Source organism: Molothrus ater, chromosome 37, assembly GCF_012460135.2.
Source record: "Molothrus ater isolate BHLD 08-10-18 breed brown headed cowbird chromosome 37, BPBGC_Mater_1.1, whole genome shotgun sequence".
NCBI lineage: Eukaryota > Metazoa > Chordata > Aves > Passeriformes > Icteridae > Molothrus > Molothrus ater.
The window spans coordinates 308,961-328,710 of record NC_071664.1 but is presented as its reverse complement, the minus strand read 5'-3'; the positions used below and the strand labels follow the sequence as shown (position 1 = coordinate 328,710).

Sequence of the window (19,750 nt, the reverse complement as noted above, 5' to 3'; positions counted from 1 at the left end):
TATGGCCATACCAGTGGGATCCATGGATGCTCCATTGGACAGGAGGTCACAGCTGGAAACCACCTGCACTGTGTGGAGACCTGGGAACGAGGAGAGAACGGACCCATGGAGTCGTGTCCCAGCCCCACAGAGCCCCATGGAGCTCCCTGGATTACCATACCAGTCCCACAGGTCCCATCCCATTCCCAGAGATTCCCCCAGCCCCACAGATCCCAGCCCAGCCCCCGGCTCCCCCAACTCCTCCTGTTCTGGTTGTACCGGCCCCATCTCCAGGGCACTGTTGGCCACGTGCTGGTTCCTGTCCTTGAGCCGGGGCTGGATAGCCCAATATCCCAGCCCTGGCTATCCCAGTGTCCCAGCTCTGGCTATCCCAGTATCCCAGCCCTGGCTATCCCAATATCCCAGCTCTGGCTATCCCAATATCCAGCCTGGGCTATCCCAATATCCCAGCTCTGGCTATCCCAATATCCCAGCTCTGGCTATCCCAATATCCCGGCTCTGGCTATCCCAATATCCCAGCTCTGCTATCCCAATATCCCAGCCCTGGCTATCCCAATATCCCAGCTCTGGCTATCCCAATATCCCAGCCCTGGCTATCCCAATATCCCAGCCCTGCCTATCCCAATATCCCAGCCCTGCCTATCCCAATATCCCAGTTCTGGCTATCCCAATATCCCAGCTCAGCTCTTGCCCCCATCCCCGCTGTCTGCAGCTCCATCCGGCCCCGCTCGCTGCCCCAGCGCTCCCAGGGGGTCCCGTCCACGTCCCCCACAATCAAGGACTGGGAGACCCCGGGCCAGGCTCCGACAGCGCCACTTCCAGGCACTGCAGGGAGGGCAGAACTGGGGGGGACACGGAGATTTGGGGGAGCTGGGGTGGGTGAGAGATTTGGGATGCAGGGAACTCAACTGGTCAAGGAAAGGTGGGAGAGCTGGGAAGGAGGTTCAGGGGCTCAGAGTCAAGGAAAGGTGGGGCAAGGATTGGGAGAGGTGGGATGGTCTGTCCTGTGCCCAGGAAAGGGGGTGCCAGGGCTCCTCTGTGTGAGGAAAGGAGGGGCTGGGGCTGGGAAAGGCAGGAATGGCAGCCCAGGGGTCCCAGGGCCAGGGAAAGGGTGGGGCTGGGGGCTGAAGAGGCGGGGGGCCAGGAAAAGGTTGTGTTGGTGCTGGATAAGGGGGTGCAGGGGGGATCTCAGTGCCGGGCAAAGGAGTAAAAGGGTGACTCCATTCTCAGGAATGGGGGGCAGAGGGGTCTCAGGGTCAAGGAAATGGGAGGGCAGGGACATGGAGAGATAGAAAGGAGTTCCAGGGGGTCCTTGAGCCCAGGAAAAGGGAGTCCAGGCTTTCCCAGAAAAGGGGGGTAACGGGGTGGGGACACCCGGGATGTTTGTGAATGGGGAGTTCAGGGGGCCTCTGGTTTTGCAGAAAGTTGGGGCTGGGGGCTGAGAAAGGCAGGAATGGGGGTCCAAGGTATTCCAGAGTGTCCCAGGGAAGTCTGGAGTCTGGGAGCCATGGGATGGTTGGGAAAAGGCAACCAGGGAGTCCTGATGTCCATAAATGGGGGATCCAGGGGGGTCCCTGTGCAGGAAAAGGGGAGCAGAGGGGTCCCTGTGCCGGGAATGGCGGTTCAGGGTCCCGGTGCTGGGGTCCCACTCCCCCTGACCCCCAGGAGCGCCCCCAGCCCCAGCCCTGGAGCCATCGCGCTGCTCCGGGCAGATCCCAGCGGCGCAGGGTGGGAGATGGGACAGTGCCCGAGGGAGGGCTGGGGGGAACGGGGGGATCACTTCCAGTTGTCCCCAGTGGAGGCTCTGCAAATCCCAGTGAATCCCAGTCACCCCCAGTGTGTTCCCAGTCACCCCAGTATGCCTACAGACACTCCCAGCATATCCCAGTTGCCATGAACTCGTAGTCATTCCCAGGCACTCCCAGTTACCTCAGCGTGGCTCAGGTGACCCCAGTCACTCCCAGTATATCCCAGCTGTCACCAGCATGCATCCTATCATTCCCACTTCCTCCCAGTGTGTGCGCAGCTGGCTCCCAGCCTATGCTGGTAGCTCCCAGTAACCCCCAGTCAGGGTCCATTGACACCCACTATAGTCCCAGTATGGTTGTAGCCACTCCCAGTAGGATCCCAGTCACTTGCAGTCTAATCCCAGTCACTCCCATTATGCTGCCAGTGGCCCCCAGTGTGATCCCAGGTGCTCCCTGTCAATGCCAGCATGACCCCAGTAGCCTCCAGTACGATCCCCAGTCTCTCCCAGTAGATCCCAGTCACCCCCAGCATGCTCCCAGTCACTCCCACTTCCTTCCAGTTGCTTTCAGCATGATTCCACTTGCTCCCAGCCACTCCCAGTCAATCCCAGTAGGATTCCAGTCACCCTCAGTGGGATCCCAGTCTCACCCAGCATGGGCCCAGCTGTGCCCAGTGTGCTTCCAGTCACCCCAGTATGCTTACAGACACTCCCAGTATATCCCAGTTGCCCTCAGCATATCCATAGTCATTCCCAAACACTCCCAGTGGCCCCAGGAAGCTGTTAGCTATCCCAGTATGATCCCAGTCATGCCCACAACATCCCAGTTACCTCTAGCATGCATCCAGTCCTTTCCAGTTACTCCAATTTGCTTGCAGCATGATCCCAGTTTCTCTCTGTTGCTCCCAGGAGCCCAAAGTGTGATCTCAGTCACTCCCTTTCAACCCCAATATGATCCCAGTAAGCTCCAGTATGATCCTAGTCATGCACCAGCACTCCCAGTGTGGTCCCAGAATAATCCCAGTTGCTTCCAATCTCTCCCACTATGGTCCCATCTGCCCCCAGCTAGGGTAACCCAGTCAGTCCCAGTATAATGCCATCTGCTCCCAGTGTGCTCCCAGTCACCCCCAGTAAGGGGGATGATGTGCATGGTGTATTCCCAGTCACTCTCAGGTACTCCCAGTATTAGTCCAGTCACTCCCAGTATGATCCAAGTATGACCCCAGTGTGCTCCCAGTCACTGCCAGTAGGAACCAGTTGGGCCCCACGTGGTTCCAGTTGCTCTGTTTCACCCTCATTTTCATTCCAATCACTCCCAGTCTCTCTCAGTGTATCCCAGTTCCTTCCAGCATATTCCCAGTCACTCCCAGTTCCTTCCAGTATGATCCCAGTTGCTCACAGCTGCTCCCAGTCATTCTCAGAATCATCCCAGTCATTCCCAGTATATCCCATTTGCCCCCAACACGCCTCAATTGCCCCTGCAGCCTCTTACTCCCTCCCAGTATGATCCCAGTACGGCCCAGTCCATCCCAGAGATGCCACTCCTGGCATCCCCCAGCCCTCTCTGTGTTCTCCCTTCCCAGATCGCCCGATAGAAGCCCCAGGGGCTGGCAGCCCCCAGCCAGGGTCCCCAGCAAGCCCCAGTGTGGATCTGCAGCCCCCAGTTTTCCCAGTTTGCCTCTCCTTCTCCCTGGGCCGGGTTTCCCCCAGCCCCAGCGGGTGGGAGCAGCCGAGAGCCCCGCGCTGCCCATCCCGACCTGTCCCGGCTCCATCCCCGCTCCTGCCGCGGGCTGCGAGGGCTGCGGGACCGGGGCAGGAGGAATGGGATGGTGGAGCGGGGAGGGAGAAGCAGCGGGACCAGGGCTGGAGGGAACAAGAGAAGGAGGATGAGGAGGAGGCGTGGAGGAGGAGTGGGAGGAAGAGCTGGGAGAGAGGAGGAGGAGCGGGAAGTGGCATTGGAGGGACCACACGCTCCAGCCCTCGCTGTGTCCGCAGCCCTCCCGGCCCCTGGGGCATTTCCCCCCCATATCTCAGGTGACCGCAGAGGGGGAGCTCACCCAAATATCCTGGGGGCTCTGTGGGAGGGTATTTTTTTGGGGAGGGGGGGGATTTTGGAGCTCAAAGGACTCCAAAGCGAAGCCGCAAATGCCCACTGGGGAGATTTTGGGGGTGTCCCGGGAGGTTGTTTTTTTGCGGGGGAGGGCAGGAGAGGGGAGAACACTGGGACACCGAAGTGTGCAGCCCAGAGAGAGGAGACCGCCAGGATTCAGCCCGGAGAGGGGAACACCCTGGGAGGGGGAAGCCCTGGAGCTCCCCACAGCCTGGAGCAGAGTCAGGGGAAACGGGAGCGCTGGGACCCCAAGAGCCCCGGAATTGCTAAGGGGGAGCCCAGAGAGGGGGAGCCGGGGAACCCCTGGGGGCTGCGGGGAACCCCCAGCAGCACAGAGAAGGGGGAGCCCCAGAAGCCCAAGGTCAGAAGAGCAGAGAGGGGGGACCCTGGGGATTCCTGTGACAGCCTGGAGAGGGTGGGGACCCTGGAGAGGAGAACCCTCAATAGAGGCAGAATCCCCAGAAGTCCAAAGGGGAGAGACCAGAGAGGGTGGACTCCTGAAAAGGTTTTTTTGGGATGATCATGAGCCTTTCAAGTCTTGGGGGGCTCAATTTTGGTATTTGTAAGAGGTCTTTCAGACAAATCTTGGTGGTCTGAAGGTTTCTATGGACACAAAATGTTCAGTAACTTCTAGAGATGGGCTTGGGCAAGAGGAATCCCACGCTCTCACAGCTTATTTTCCCCCAAACCAGGATTTCCCATTCCCAAACCTTGGCCTGATGGGGAAAGCGGAGGCCGTGAGGAAGAGGAAGATGGCCCGGGAGCCCCAGGTAGGGGAGGAGGAAGTCAGTGCCCCTTTCCCCCTCTCTCCTGCTCCATCTCCCAGCCCAGCACGGCCCCCGGCTGCAGGACAACCCTGCTGCCAAAGCTGTCCTGCTGGGGATACACTGGGGGCATCTCCTTGCCCTTCCCTGTGGCACGGAGGCAAATCCCATCCTCTCCTTGTCCTTCCTCCCCCAGACCAGGAGCTGAGGATGGAGAGCAGGGAGGACAAATCCCTGGTCTCCTTCCTCATGGAAGAGGCTGTTTTGAGCAGCTCCACAGTGCAGGAATCCAACGGGGGGGAAAAGCCCCAGAGATCCCTCACAAGGAGGGGCTGCAAACGCAGATCACAGGGATCTGAGGAGGAAAGACCCACCCTGGGCCGGGGAGGCGGCCGGAGCTCGGAGCTGGGGGTCCATGAGCAGCTTCAGGATGGGAAGAAGCCCCACAAGTGCTCAGAATGTGGGAAGATCTTCAGATGGAGATGCCGACTGATCTTCCATTCAATAATCCACACTGAAGAACGGCCATACGAGTGTGGGCAGTGTGGGAAGAGCTTCAGCCACAAATCCAACCTGATTGGCCACCAGAGGATCCACACCGGGGAGAGGTGCTATGAGTGTGATCAGTGCAGGAAGAGGTTTCACACCAGCTCCCATCTCCTCAGGCACCAGTGCATTCACACAGAGTAGAGGCCCTTCCTCTGCCCCGACTGCGGGAAGGGCTTTAGGGGCAAATCTGAACTTGTCATCCACCAGCGCATCCACATTGGGGAGAGGCCTTACGAGTGTCCCAAGTGTGGGAAGGGATTCAGCCAGAGCTCCTACCTGATTGCCCACCAGAGGAACCACACGGGGGAACGGCCCTATGTGTGTGGGGAGTGTGGGAAGAGCTTCTCATGGAGTGGTAACTTGGCCAGACACCAACGGAGCCAGCACTAAGGGCAGCCCTGGGAGTGCCTCAAGTGCAGGAAGAGCTTCCTGCGCTGCTCCAGCTCCATTCCCCAAGGGAGGATCTGTGCTGGATGATCCCCAGTGACCCCCAGTGGGCAGAGCCCTGGTGCTGATCCATGGTGCCAGTGATCCCTGTTGGGAAGACACCTAGCTGGGGGCCTCACATCCTCCTGGCTCCCTGTGGCCTGGATTTTCTTTTCATTTCTCTTTGTCTTTTCCAAACACCCAAAACCACGGTAAAAATAAAGATGTTGAAGTAAGACAATGATTGGGCCATGGGAGATCCAGGGGATGTGGGGGATGCTGGGTTCAAGGGACTTGAGGGTTCCTGGGAGGAACTTGGGGGTTGCTCAGGCCTTTGGGCACCCGAGGCCAAGCAGCTCTGGCTGCACTGGAAGAGCCTGGCAGAGGTTCTGGTGCAGCTGATCAAGGACCTCCTGCTCTGGAACTGTCCCCCTGTCCCGCTTCCTGGTGTCCCCTGTCCAGGATTCCCCACTCCCTGCTGTCACCCCACTGGCTCGCCACCCATTCCCATGTCAGCACGCTTGTCTCTTCCTGCTCCCATCCCAGTCCGAATCCTATTCCCAGTCTCACTCCCTGACCCAGGTTCTCTACCTGGTTGCCATTCCCATATTCCTAATCCCATATTCCCTGTCCTGTTCCCGTATTCCCAGTCCCGCATTTCTCTATTCCCTGTCCTGTTCCCATGCTCCCAGTCCCAGTCTCGCTCCCCTATTCCTGTTTCCAATCCTGATCCCATCTCCCTAATCCCTATCCCATATTCTCACTCTGGTTGCCGTTTTCAAATTCTGTGTCCCATTCCAATATTCCCATCCCTGATTCCATTCCAGGTCCTTCTCTGTACTCCCTGTTCCATTCCTGGTTCATGTCCCCATTCCTGGTCCCATTCCCAGTCTCTGTCTTGGATTTCCAGTCCCATTCCCAGTTGCTTATTCGCAGTCCATGTCCGCATTTTAAGTCCTGGTCCCTGCCTCTTCTTTTGAGTCCCATTCCTAGTTCTGGTCTCTGTCTCCATTCTCAGTCCCTGTCTCTATTCCCAAACCATCCCATATTCCTAGTCCTATTTGCAGTCCCTGTCCCCATTCCTGGTCCTGTCCTGGTCCCATTCCTGAGGGCCACCTCTCGCGTGGGGCCCTGAGGGCTGCACAGCTCGGGCTGGCTGTGCCACACGAACCGTTCAGCCCTGCTGCTGTCCTTGGCCAGCTGCAGAGAGCACAAGGCTTTGGGCATTTCTCAGAGGCCCCCAGCTGGCCGGAGCAGCCCCTCCTGCCAGCAGCCGCTGGGCCTCAGAGCCCTCCCTCATGCTGGGGCCATGCAGGGGCCACGGGCCTGGAGGAGGCTCCTGTTCTTGAGCCAGGAGCGAGGCTGCAGCTCCCGCCTTTGGGCCCTGGGCCGCAGCAGCCCAGGGGAGGCCCAGCTGCAGAGCTCACAGCCCCTGCTGGGTTTCACTTGGACACTTTGGAGCACGAATCCCCCAGCCCATATTCTCTCTGCGGTTGCTGTTTCCGTGTTCCTTGTCCCGTTCCCATATTCTCTTCCCTGGTCCTTGTCTCCATTTGCGGACCCTGTCCTCATCTCTGGTCCCCTTCCTGGTCCCTATCCCCTTCCCCGGTCCGATTCCCGGCCCCCATTCTCGGCCCCTGTCCCCATTCCCGGTGCCATTTCTGGTCCCTGTCCGCATTCTTGGTGCCATTCCCGGTCCCCATTCCCAGTCTCTGTCCCAGGTCCCTTTCCCCTTCCCCGGGCCCATTCTTGGCCCCATTCTCGGTCCCCCTCCCCATTCCCTGTCCCCGTTCCCGGTCCCCTCTCACCGGACGCCGCCGCCATCGCTCCGGCCCCCCCGGCCCTCACTTGACCGAGGAAAGCCCGCGCTGCTCCCGCCGACCAATCCCAGTGCGCGATCGCTCCTGAATTTGCATAACCACGCCCTTCTATTTAGCCCCGCCCACCGCCGGCTGCAGCCGCCTCCGGGCGCTGTTTGCTCCCAGTTCCATCCCAGTGCTCCCAGTAAGAGCGGGACTGGCAGGGAGAGCGCTCCCAGTTCCTTCCCGCTGATCTCAGGATCCGTACCCGGTGCTCCCAGGATCACTCCCACTGCCGCGCGAGGCGCGGTTGTTTCGGAACGCGCCCGGGGCAGAGCGCGGCTGCTTCTGGGGCTCGGCACTGCCCGGGCCGGGCTGGGAACGACAGAAAAGCGGGTGGAAGAGGGACAGAGGAGGAAGAGGAGGAGCGGAAGGAAGAGGAGCAGCAGAACCACGTTGGTTTCCCCGCCGCCTTCCCCCGCCGCTCAGGCCGAAGCTCCCCCGGCTCCTGCTGCATCTCCCCCTCCAGGAGCCGCAGGTGAGCGGGACGGGGGAGTTCGCCCCGGATCCATCGGGGGGGTCTCGGGGAGGGTTTTTCGTGGGGCAGGGGATGTTTGACTCTTGCAGTACCCCAAACCCGAAACGTAAATTTCCCCTGGAGGGAACATGGTGGGGGTCTCGCGTTCGCCCGGTACCGGCGTGCACAGGGGCGATCACGGATTTGGGGATACCCGGGAGAGCCGGGGGGAAATGCGAGGAGTCCCGGAGCGGGGAGAGCGCAGAGGGGCGATCCCAGAGCCGGGGGACAAACCGGCTGCCTGGAGGGGTGGGGGAGGCTGGGCATGAGCGGGCTCCGGGCCCCCCGAGGCTGAAAGGGGCGCTGACTTTTCCAGCTGCCCTTGGGCAGTGGGACCATCAAACCCAACGGGTTCAGCCCATGTTTTCCCCCAAACCAGGATTTCCCATTGCAAAACCTTGGCCCGATGGAAGAGGAGGCCGTGAGGAAGAGGAAGATGGCCCGAGAGCCCCAGGCAGGTGAGGAGGAAGTCAGTGCCCCTTTCCCCCTCTCTCCTGCTCCATCTCCCAGCCCAGCACGGCCCCCGGCTGCAGGACAGCCCTGCTGCCAAAGCTGTCCTGCCGGGGACGCACTGGGGGGATCTCCTTGCCCTGCCCTGTGGCACGGAGGCAAATCCCATCCTCTCCTTGTCCTTCCTCCCCCAGACCAGGAGCTGAGCATGGAGAGCAGGGAGGACAAATCCCCACAGCAGAACCTCGTGGAAGAGGCTGTTTTGAGCGGCTCCACAGTGCAGGAACCCAATGGGGAGGAAAAGCCCTTGGAGATCCCTCACAAGGAGGGGCTGCAAACGCAGATCACAGGGATCTGAGGAGGAAAGACCCACCCTGGGCCTGGGAGGCAGCCGGAGTTCGGAGCTGGGGCTCGACGAGCAGCTTCAGGATGGGGAGAAGCCCCACAAATGCTCAGAATGTGGGAAGAACTTTAGTAAGAGATGTTACCTCGTCATCCATTGGAGAATCCACACAGAGGTGCGGCCATACGAGTGTCCTGAGTGTGAGAAGAGCTTCAGGAGGAGCTCCCACCTGACTGTCCACCAGAGGATCCACACTGGGGAGAAGCCCTACGAATGTGGAGAGTGTGGGAAGAACTTCAGCAAGCGCTCCAACCTGAACTACCACCAGAGGATCCACACTGGGGAGAAGCCCTACGAGTGTGATAAATGCAGGAAGAGGTTTCAGACCAGTTCTCATCTCCTCCAGCACCAGCACATTCACTCAGAGGAGAGGCCCTTCTGCTGCCCTGACTGCAGGAAGGGCTTCAAGGATAACTCCACCCTCATCAGGCACCGCCACAGCCACACCAGAGAGAGGCCCTATGAGTGTGATCAATGCTCGAAGGCGTTTATGACCAGCTCCCATCTCCTGCTGCACCAGCGCATTCACACAGACGAGAGGCCCTTCCGCTGCCCCGACTGCGGGAAGGGCTTCAAGCGCAACACCCACCTCACCAGCCACCGGCGCATCCACACCGGGGAGACGCCCTATGAGTGTCCCGAGTGTGGGAAGAGATTCCGGCACAGCTCAGCCTTGACCCACCATCAACGGAGCCACCACTAAGGGAAGCCCTGTGAGCCCTCCCGAGTGCAGGAAGAGCTTCGTGTGCTGCTCCAGCTCCATCCCCCACGGGAGATCCACCCTGGATGATCCCCAGTGATCCCCGGTGATCCGTGGTGCTGGTGATCCGTGTTGGGAAGACACCTGGCTGGAGGTCTCCACATCCTCCTGTCTCCCTCTGGGCACCTGCACACATCCACAGACCAACATCCAAAATCCATTTTGTAGAGCTGATTTGTCTCCACTCCTGACCCCAGAAAAAAATCACTTTTTGCATCTTCTGGTTGCCTTAACAACACTGGATAGTCTTGGAGGTCTTCTCCAACATAAATCCATCGTTTTAATTCTCTCTGGCCCACAGACATCTTCCACAGCCAAATGGGGAGGGACTGGGACAAAACCCTCAATTTTCCTATTTTGGAGACAGTTGGGTGGAAACTCCTCCAAAAAAGGTTCTTCCCACCCGCCCAAGCACGTGGATGCTCTGCCAGCCGGGATACATAAATCTTTTTTTTTTTTTCTGCCTTGAAACGAAAAGGTTTCTGTTCATTCCTTTCAAAGCCCTGAAACTGGGGTAGAAATAAAGGCATTGGACTAAGGCATGCATGGGGACATGTGGGGGACAATGACATGTGTAGGGCCATGGGGGGACATGGACATAGACGGGACCATGTGGGACATGGCAGAACACAGACATGGATGGGAACATGGGAAACATGCATGGGGACATGAACTGGGACAGTGTCAATGCCACCACTACAGTGCCACCAGCACCTTCATCTCGGCCATGGCAAAGCACTGCCTGATGCAGTTCCTTCCACCACATCCCCACTGTCACCACCGCGGTGTCCCAGCTGAATGTCACCACCCATCAGGGCAGGGTGGGGACATTGTTCAGCTGGTGACAAGTGGCCCGGAAGCAAGTGACAGCCATCAGGGTGTCCCAGGGCCACCGCACTTAGGGGACCTCAACTGCCCCTGGGGACAGGCTGGGGACCGGGGAAAAGGTCAGTGTCACCTGGCGGGTCACGTTGCCCTGCACTGGGTGTTACCAGAGGCGTCCTGGTGGCAGCATCCACACAGGTGTGGCAACATTGTCCCTTGATGTGTGTCATGGTTGCATCGTGTGCCTCCCCTCTGTATGTCCCTATCCCCCACCATGGCTCCCTGTCACCCCTCTGTGTGTCCCCGTCCTGTCCCGTGTGTCCCTGTCCCCTTCTGTGTTTCCCTGTCCCTCTCCCTATGTCCCTGCCCCCACCCCAGGTGGGCTGAAGTCCCCGAGGTCTTGGGGTCATGTCCTGCAGGGTCTCTTTGTGTCCTGCAGGGTGTCCCCGTCTCCCTCAGGATGTTCCCATGGCTGTTCCTGGCACTGAGTGTCTGCGCCCGCCCTGGCACAGGTGGAGTCATGCCATGACACCTGTGACACCCCACGACATCCCATGACACCCTTTGATTTTGAGTCCTTCCCCCTCCATTTTTGGTCGACTCCCCGTGCTATGGGTCCCACTTCAAACCACCCCAGAACCCCCCAAAATTCCTGACCCATGATGTCCACGCATCCCCATGGAAGTCCCCCCAGGCTCTCGGCCACGGAACTGTTGCTGGTGACATTGAGCCACAGGATCCACAGGCTGTCCCTAAGGGTGGCCCTGGCTGCCGCCTCCAGTGGCCCCTGCTGCAGCAGGTCCCTCATGGTGGCCAGGACTGCAACCCCAAACATCAGTCAGTGACCCCGAAAATTCACCAGGGATCCCAAAAATTCACCAGGGATCCCAAAAACCCCATTAGAGACGCCCGGCCCCAAATCCATCGTGACAGGTTCCGCATGCTGGCCGGTACTGCGACCCCATTAATTCATCATGGATCCCGAAAACCCCCAAAATTCATCTGGGATCTCAAAAATCCATCAGGGATCCCGCAATCCCCTGCTGGGGACAATCCTGATGTGTCCCTTAAGGAGTTGAGGACACCCCCAGGATGTCCATCTGTTGTAGTGTGTTTTCTTAATTTGGCAGGTTCTCTGTGTAATTTGTGGTTTTGCAACCCCTCTTTACTGTCCTCCCCGTTATTCAGTTTAGTTCTGTTTGTTACCCAGCTACTCCCTGCCAAGTTTCAAACCTCCCCCCCTTCCCAGCTGTTAACCCCTCCTGCCCCTACCTCTGCCCCAGAACCTTCCTTACTCCTCCTTCCATTAAATGTCAATCCCTCCCCGAACCTGCCGTCCCCTTTAGAAACTTCCCTGTCAGTTTTTATCCTTGGAAACCCCATTAGTTTACTCAAGCTGTTCTCCTCCCTTGAAATCCTTCATTGGTTTACACATTGTATTCCCTGCCTTGTGTTCCACCCCCAGTTCCCCCAATTAGCCAGAGATTTTATCCTCCCCGAGACCCCCCTGTTTATAAGCTATTGTCTGCCCTCTCTTCAGGGTCCTGGGATCAGGATTGCCCCTCAGCCCGCAGGGCAGGTTTTGCCCCCGAGCAAAGCAGCACGGGCCAGATAGCTCAGTCCCTCCTGGGGACAGAGAGTCCAAATACCCAGGCTGCTCGTAGCCATGGCTACCTTAAGCAAGCTTAGTGGATATCAGCTCTTTAGTGCTTATCAGCTCTCTTAGAATTCCAGCTCTTTGCTTGCTAAGGTGCCTGGCAGGCTATTGGGGGAAGCAGACGAGAGAGGAGAAGAAAGGTCCTGGCGTTCCACAGCGGTGCTTTTATTGGGGGGTCTGTGAAGGGTTCCAGCGACGGCTCTTCTTCTGCCAAATGGGCTAAAACAGCCCCTTTTTATAGGGTACAAAGGGATCCAAATTTGTCCAATAGTAGGGGTTGGGGGAAAGTGACCTATGGGGTTACAGAGATAAGCTAGGGTCCGAGAGGTGGAAGACAGGAGCCGATTTTGCTATCTCACCGTGACTCAGCAATTCCTGTCCTTAAGCCTCAGCCCTCCATGGGGCCCTGGCCAATTCCATGGAGCCTGCTACAGACTCAGGGAGTTTTACCATCGAATAGAGTTCCCCCGGTTCCACCCCAGGGCCCGTGCTGCTGCCTTTTTGTTTCTGCGCCGAACCTCCCCTGGCAGCTGGGATTCTGCGGAGCTCCAGCGGGGGCTCTGTCCCGCCCCTGTTATCATCCAGCCGGGACTCAGCGCCCCGCGACAGATCCGCCACATCCACCCCTCCCCGCCCTGTGTGTCCCCCCTCACCCTCCCTGCCCTGCGGACATTTGGGGACACCCCTCTCACCCAGGTGTCGCTTCTGGGGGTCCCTGGTGAGCTGCACGGCCACGGCCAGGCCGATGCCCTAAGGGCGGCCGGTGACAGTGTGGGCTCGGGGGTGGCCATGGTGTCACCGCCTCCACCCCGGGCAAAGGCTCTGAACGGGATCAGCGCTCATGTGGCACCGGGATCAGGGACAGGACGGGGGGACAAAGGGGGGCGTTAAAACCGCCAATCACTTGTTTTCAAAATTTTAAAAGTTTATTGGTAATAAAATGGTTATAAAAATAGTAATACAATTAGAGTAATAATAATTTGGACAAGTTGAATTAGGAGAATATGAGACAATAAATACAAAGAGTTACGGACGTCCGGGTACCTTTTTCTGGGCAGCACAAGCCCGAAAAAGGACACCCGTTAACAAAGGATTAACCCTTAAAAACAATAGCCTGTTGCATATTCATCCACTTCATACATGATGCATAAATTCCGTTTAAATACAGGATTCTGTCTGACATCGGCAACTTCTTCCTCCAAATCCTAACAGCGCCTTGAGGCGGGAAGAAGTTCGTTTCTTCTGATAAGAGTGCAATAAATTCTTTTTCTCTGAAAGATTTAGGTGTCCCGTGGCTGCTATCTCACTGCGAGTCCTTTCTTTTTAAAAAAGTATCCTACATAGCATCGTTTCTATTTTAACAATTTTTATAACCTAAAACTATATTTAACACAGTACTTAAGAGAATTAATACAGCATTACTTTCTAACACAACACGTATAATATTATTTTTAATATTTGCAAAAAATCCAATCATAAAATACATGCATTTTTCACAATCCCCACTCTTATTCTTTGTAAATCATTTGGCTTGAGCAATATTTCTTATCTACTTGCATCTTCTGGACTATGCTGGCAAAATAAAAGAGGGGATTACACAAGGAAGAGATATAAAAAGAGTTGTAACACATAAAATGAAAGATCTTAATTTCTTCTAATACATTACCCCACCAGCTAGGTTTTAGCATTGTTTTCTAATTATTTTGGACCGGTACCTGGGTAATTATATGCATATATATTTTTTTTTCTCTTTGATTTCTTTTGCTTTTGCTAGAATGACTTTTCTGTGGTCATCAATCTTCAACAATCTGATATATTAAACTTTCCACAAACACCCCCTTCTTTTGCCAAGAAATAGTCTAAAGCCAACCTATTCTGATACACTACAGGTTTTGTTTGGCTTAGCTGACTTGATATTAACTTTACTGCCTGGGCGGCTTTATTTGCTATCATTTCTATAACTGCTTGGAGTCTTGTAATACGACTCAATCGATAATTTGGGGTCAATACAGAGTTAAATTGCTGTGCTGGTTTTACCTTTATATTTACTATTTGTTTTTTTACCAAATCTTGAACTGTCTCTTCAAGATTAAATGTAAAACAAATCCATCTCTCTCCTTTTGGACATTCAATTCCAAATCTATTACCACTTTTTCCTAAGTTTCTTGTGATCTAATAATTTTCTCCTTTTTGCCTACAGGTTCTTAATTTGGATGGGTTATAACAGTGGCTGTTGACATAGGTGTGTGTAATAAAAGAGGAACTTTGGTTTCTTTCCACGTGATGCTTTCTGTAGCATTTGTGACACGATCTTGCTGGTATCCCAGAAGGGAAAAGAGAACAAATGAGTGCCAGAAACAGGAATAACAGAGGTCCAGTATGGCTCCCACCTCCCATGCCTGTGAGGTTGCAACCCACAGCAGGTGTATTTGATCTTCTCAGTGGCAAAATACAGAGGCCAATCTGGTCTTGCCCTCTATTTCCTTGTCACTTTCTCTTAACTAGTTTCTAGGCAAATTGGTTTTGACACCCTTTAACTGTGGTCTCTTACCGTTCCTCAGGTATCTCTCATTCAACAGGCACTAATAATTCCCATCCACAAAACAAAGTTATTACTTTAACACTTTTTGCACTAAGAGCATAAATTTTGTGAACCACAATACTAATTATTCCCACAATTCAAGCATTTACTTATAACCCAGCTAGCATGTCCAGTATTGGAATGAATCAAATAAAGTTTACTAATGGAAATAGTAATTCCCCTTCTCCCCTGTACAATTCACAGGCTAAGGTCAGAATACAAAAACAATCTTGATCTTTTTATCTGAAGTATTCCTCCCCAAAGGAGATGTTTTATTCAGGTACTGCTTGAAACCAGTGATATAAGCATTGTCTTACTTCTTAATTCAGTGTTATTCTTTGTACATTTCTTGGATCGTTTGGGTTTTTCTAAACTATTACCATTCAGTCCCCATTGGAAAGTCAGTTCGGTATCACCCGGTTTAAATGTGATAGTCCATTCTTCAGGTTTCTTCACAAGTCCTTTGATTCTGCTGGCATGAATTCACCCTCTTTCCGTGATTCTGATTGTTGCTTCAGTAGTACCTGGAAAGGACTTCCTAATAGCATAGTAATAAAAGAAAGACAATACTGTATTAACTTCTACCATTCACTTTTCTTCTAAACTTTCTGGGTTTAGCTAAAAGCTTTCTCTACAGCAGCCTCTTCTTCTATCCAGCTGTGCTAATAGCTGCAGAGGCAAATTCTTCTTTCTTTGAGTTACAGTTAGTTAAATAAGAAAAGCCTGACCAATTTCAACAAGAGATGTATCACATCTATTGCTTTTTACTTTTTGGGCAGCATTTAATTGTTTTAGCCTTACAAACCCATTCTTCAGAAAAAACAAAACAACTTATTTTTAACAGCAAACAAAACACACAAAAGAAAAAAACTAAAAAAAACCTTCTTACTTAAGAAAAACAACCTACTTTGCGAGGTTTGGTGAGTCATCAATCTCTGCTTTGATTTTATCTTTTAGTGCTAGCCCCCTCCCTGTCTTTTCAGGCCTTGCTGTCAATGCGTTCTTTGCCCTTCCCCCGGTGCTGCCACCTCGCTGCAGGGCCGGAGCAGGGGGGAGCAGCCACGGGCATGGGGACCCTGGGGGCAGCCTTGGGTCTCTTTTTCCCCCTCTCTCTCTCTCTTCTTCTCTCTCTTTCTCTTTCCTTCTCTCTCTCTCTAGTCCCGCTTACCGGGGCCGACGCTGCCATCCTGGGCTCGGGACCCCGGCAGTCTGGGAGCCCCCCGGCAGTTCCGCCGCGGAGCCAGCCCGCTCCTGCCCGGCAAACCCGTGTGTCCCCTGCTGCCAGCACCGCCGCCGGGCCACCTCCATGGATCGGTGCCTGCCGCAGCCCCCGAGACCCCGCCGCTCCTAGGGAGCGGTCAGACACCTCCCAGCCTTGACAACCCCAAACTTGGCGTCCCCAGGTGCTCCTGACATTCTTTTCCTTTCTCTAGTCAACTTCTCCTCTTTTCTCTTCAAGGAGGGTCCGTCCTGCTAAACCCTTTCTGGACCCCAGTTCGGCATTGAATAACCTCCTAAACAACCATGTGTTAAGACACTTCCTTGCCTTTCATGCAAAAAACCCCCATTCACACTCCTGCTCTCTTCTAGCACCAAGATGTCATCCCTCACATTCTAACATCTCAGAGTTTGCTAACCACCTCCCTACTTCAACTTCTCTCTTTCTTTCCTTCTTGCCTTTTTTTTTTTTTTGATTCAACACACCTCAGATGGTGCGAGGTGAACTTAACTAATTTACTTCTAAAAGTAAGCTTAGAACTTTCTTTTACTAGGATTGCAGTAGCTATTATAACTTAAATACATACTGGCTAGCTGTGGCTAACTGGGTCTAACATCTTTTGATATATAAGCTACTAGATATTTTTTACTCTTCTTCACTCCTGAATTAAAATTTTATTAGCTACTCCATTTTCTGTATTTATGTATAAATGATAAAGGATTTTTCAAACAAGGGTAAGCTTAAAGCTAGTACTTAGGCTAGTTTTAACTTAACTCTTTTAATTTAACAATATCTTCTTTGGTCTGTTTTATATCATCTCCTTCTGTCAATTTTTTTCATACACAAATTTTGCTACCTGTGTGTATCCCTCAATCTATAATCTATAATATTTCAATAATCTAGGTAATTTTCTGATCTCCCTCTTTGAAGAGGGAGGGAGAAGGAATAAAATTCTTGCAATTTTCTCATGGTTGGGTTTCCAGCTACTTTTATTTATTAAGTGTCTAAGATATTTTACCACTGGGTAGTGAGTCTGAGTTCTTTTATTAACCTCCCTTAAATCTTGTACTAGTCTATAACTCCCATCAGACTTTACTGGGGGAATAGGGATATTATGAGGAGACATACAAGGTTCTAATGCCCCATCCTTTATTAGTCCTTCTATTACTGGCTTCAAACCTTCCTGTCCCTCTAAAGATACAGGATACTGACGTACAAGTATGGGACAATCTTCTCTCTCAGTTGTAACCCTTATGGGGTTGATATTTAATCCTCTCCTATCTCCTTCTCCAGCCCAAACTTCTTTGTTGATTTTTTTTCCTTCATCTTCTTGGCCTAATTTTAAAACCCTAGCTGTCATTTTCCCATTTTCTGATATAACTCCTATTCTTAATTGCACTTGTAAGACTCTTCCCAATAAATTGCTACCTGCCCCTGGGACCAATAAGACATCTCTCATCCAAATTCTAGTTTCTTCTCTCAATTACCACATCTTTAATGACTAGAAATGTAAAACTTTCTCTTTTTGCTTCTGTTACTTTCACTATATGTTTGCTCACACTGTAACTTTTTGGAACATATAACAGGCAGGTTCTCTCTGCCCCTGTGTCTATTACAAATTCTAATTCTTCTTCTTGGGGACCCACTTTTAAAGTTATCACAGGCTCCAGATGGTATTTGTCCCTCAAAAAAAAAAAAAACTTAGAGCTTATGACCTCCCTATTCCTCCTCTGTGCCCATCTCTTTAAAGATTTTCAGATCTTCGGCTTACTTAGGACCATTTTCCTATTTCTCTTAAGTTTGTTTATCTATTTAATTGGAGTTTCTTCTTTCTCCTCTAAAAGCTGTCCCTCAAAAACCTTTTGTTTTTGCATTTCGCCTTTGATATGCTGTCTCATTTATTCCCTTGGTTATGTAATTACGATAATTATTCATGTGTTTACACCCCTCCTCAATATTTTAACTTTATTTAGGAGGTACAGTTGACATTTTGTCTTCTCTGGGGGTCCCCGTGGATTATCTTTTTCCTAAGCTTTTATTTCAGTTGCTCTGATTAATTACCTTTCTTCTTGAGAAAAATATTATTTTCATTACAGACTGCATTTCTTCTCAAGTATAAATGTTTGGACCTAAAAATTGGTCTAATTGTTTAGCTATGCCTATGGAATCCTCTAAAAATCCCTTTTATTTATTTCTTAAAATTTCAGACCTCAGACGAAGTCAAAGGAGCATTTACAAACTCTGGTCCGTCCCTTCCTATGAGAAGCTCTCTTAATGGAAATAGACTAATCCCTTTATCCCATTCTTTTGGGATTTTTATCTTCTATAGCCTTTCTCCCATATTTTTAGGATGAATCAGGAGAGGGCTTTCTTTTAACTGAACTTTTAGTGTTTCGATGAGGTGATTCCTTTAGAGAGTTCCCCTGAGCAGCCGGAGCTGTAGTTACCAAGGGAACGGAGCTCAGGTCAGGATGGGGGACTCAGCACAGCTCCGGGTCTGGGTGCTCCAAAGGCGGGGTCTGCAGGGGGAATCGCCCAAGGGGATCGGCACAACTCCGGGTCTGGGTGCTCCAAAGGCGGGGTCTGCAGGGGAATCACCCGAGGGGCTCGGCACAGCTCCGGGTCTGGGTGTTCCAAAGGCGGGGTCTGCAGGGGGAATCACCCGAGGGGCTCGGCACAGCTCAAGGTCTGGGTGATCCAAAGGCGGGGTCTGCAGGGGGAATCGCCCGAGGGGATCGGCACAGCTCCGGGTCTGGGTGATCCAAAAGCGGGGTCTGCAGCCGGGATCACCCGAGGGGCTTGGCACAGCTCAGGGTCCGGGTGCTCCAAAGGCAGGGTCTGCAGCTGGGATCACCCGAGGGGCTGTCGTTGAAACTCTTTTTGGTCAGCCTCTCAGGAGAGCTCTTTACCTCCTTAGCAAGGTGGACTGGAAGGTGAATACATTCAAAGTCACAACCGGCCAGCTCACGCAATCTTAACCTGGCCTTCCAGATCAGCTGAACTATCAGCTCCTGTGGCTGTGTGATGGTTTTGGATCGCTGATGGGAGAGGAAAACCCACTCTATGATTAGAAGTGGATCCTTTTGTACTTCAAACCACTGGAATATCAACCTGTGTGTATGTGGTAACTTCCCCAAAACAATGAATTCGCAAGGCAACTCGGGCTTATAACGATGAGCCTGCCTCTCAGCCAAAGCCTTCTGCACTTTTTGGAGGGCAGTTTTTGCCTCTGGGGTCAGTTCCCTGGGAGAGGCTAGCTCTCTCTCTCCCTTCAGTAAATTGAGAAGGGGAGCTAGGTCCTTGTTGGTGAGACCCAGCCAAGGCCTGACCCAGTTCAAAGACACAAGGAATGGAGATCTGCTAGGGTTTTGGGATCAGTCTTAATTTCCAATTTCTGCGGAACAATGGTCTGTATAGTGATTTGCAAGCCCAGGTAATTCCAAGGTGGCATCCTCTGAACCTTGTTTTCCTGCAGCTGGAATCCAGCAGAGGTTAAAACTTTAACCACTAGGTCAAGTGTGTCTTGGAGTATTGTGTCATTGGGGGCACACACAAGCACATCATCCATGTAGTGTAGCATGATTGCCTCTTTTTTCTGGGTGCGCACTGGGGACAGCAATGAAGCCACGTACCCCTGGCAGATGGATGGACTGCATTTCATCCCCTGAGGCAATACTTTCCAGTGGTAGCACTTCATTGGGGCTTTTTGGTTGGTGGTGGGAACCGAGAAGGCAAACCGTGGTGCATCCTCCGGGTGTAGGGGAATATGGAAGAAACAGTCCTTGATGTCTAGGACAGCCAATTGACAGTTTTGGGGGAGCATCATTGGGGATGGCATCCCTGGCTGGAGAGACCCCATGTCCACAATTCTTTTGTTTATTTC

General features: G+C 53.0%; 1 pseudogene; it reads right to left on the bottom strand.

The window, feature by feature from the left end:
* LOC118700806 (zinc finger protein 850-like) overlaps positions 1-19,750 on the bottom strand; it is a 105,514-nt pseudogene that overhangs the window by 25,638 nt on the left and 60,126 nt on the right.